Raw genomic sequence first — 1,903 nt, forward strand, 5'->3', positions numbered from 1 at the left:
AAAGCCGAACCGTCAGGGACAACTTGATGACAGTCGTGTCAGCAGTCAACTCAAACGTTACTATCAGCGACATTTGCACCAACTCGTCAGAATTCAAATTTCGAGAGTTTTCTCTCTCGAAGATACTACAAACTTCATGCAGAAGCTACTAAGGTTGCGCATCAGCAACAATTAATCAACAACCCCGCGCACTTCAACCCTACATGCAGTAAATCACCAAGGGCCAAACCTGGTAACCGCGCCATAGTAATTGACAAGCGATTACAAGCGCGCCGTCACCCAGGATCAAGCAAGCATTTCCAAGTATTAACACTTCTTTTTTCTAAGTCCAGAGCTCCAACCACTTACGTTGTGCATGGTGCGGCACTGGACTGGGGGAACTTGAAGGGGTATGGTCCTAAAAAGCCGCGCAGACCTTCTTCCAGGTCGCTCGCAGGACCATACTCCTTAATCACTAAGATGTCCAATCCAAACCTCGCGCAGGTTACCTCAGTAAGGACAGACCTCGGGCAAGGTTTAAACATGAAGGAGCTCAGAAAGCGATAAGAAGATTAACCCTTATGGTAGAAACATAAACCAAACTAATCCACCCATAAATTAGTTCAGTGTTTCTTCAGTACCCCAATAGCGTCGGTACTTATCCGCAGACAAGACCTACTAGAATAATATGGAGATTTTCCATCAAGGTTCGGATGTCACTCCTGACTTGAGGGAAAGTCTCGTGCAAAATGCAAACACTGATTAACAGTGTCTTCGAAGTATCAAGTGTATATTGTATCAGCCTTAGGAGAAGCATGTAAGTTTTACAGAGAACTGTGCTGCTAGGAAGCAGATACGGTAGAATGCATTAGTCTTAAACAACAAATAAGAGTCAAGATTCCTAGAACTATAGACTAGGGCAAGTATTCCTACTTATCCTAATTCCCTATAGTTATGGCTTTGATACCAATCTGTCACACCCCAACCGATGGCGGAAACATTGGAGTGCGAGCACTAAGCGTTCAGATTGCTCATGAGATCCCATAACACTAGAAATTTCATAATAGATTAAATTGATTCAACATTGTCTAAAACGAATAACCGTCACATCAAGTATCAAATTACACCAAATATCAAATATTGTTCAAAGATTAATTAACTACGTGGGTTTCTAAGCATCACCCTAGTTTGATTCACTTGTTTCCACAGCATCCTATCAGCCTGCAACATGTATTAAAATAGAGTCACAAAAAATATATCGGCGAGCATACAAGTTTGAGTATATAGAGTGATAGATTAAAACAACTCATATCCATAATGTGAGTAATAAAATAGTTTCAGCCGTGCTAGTGTCGCAGTCCAACCAGTGATAGTCCAAGTATCCCGATGCTATAGTGTTACCCAAGACTCAAGGTAAACTAGAATCCTCCTAACAATACCCCCGAGAATAATGGGGAGGTGCATCTCCTATAGCGCTACTATTGTTAAGGCGGAACTACACACTCTGGATTAAACGTCACATAGCACAAAATCAAGAGTCAAGAATCACAAGTTTCACGTACACATAGGATAGAGTTTAGATTCAAAAGTATCAAGTTTCGGAGTTTATAGAATACATGTTACATCCCAAAGTTTAAAACAAAAAGGGGCCGAGTATACTCACAGTGATTGCCTAACAGTTAAGACCGTTATTGGATCAAAGGGAGCTCTTTTAGGATTAGCCTGATTAGATTACAACGGATAAGTGTCGAACAAAAACAACGAGATTGCACAAGTATCAGATTAGTCACTGGATCGGATGGCTGTCCGATCGGATGGCTATCCGATCGGATCACCAGTCGATTAAAGTGACCAATGTGTGAGAGAACGGATGGCTATCCGATCAGATTGCCACTCGATTCAAGTGTAATTGTTGCTAAGTGTC

The sequence above is a fragment of the Helianthus annuus genome, chromosome 7, assembly GCF_002127325.2.
Source record: "Helianthus annuus cultivar XRQ/B chromosome 7, HanXRQr2.0-SUNRISE, whole genome shotgun sequence".
Taxonomy (NCBI): domain Eukaryota; kingdom Viridiplantae; phylum Streptophyta; class Magnoliopsida; order Asterales; family Asteraceae; genus Helianthus; species Helianthus annuus.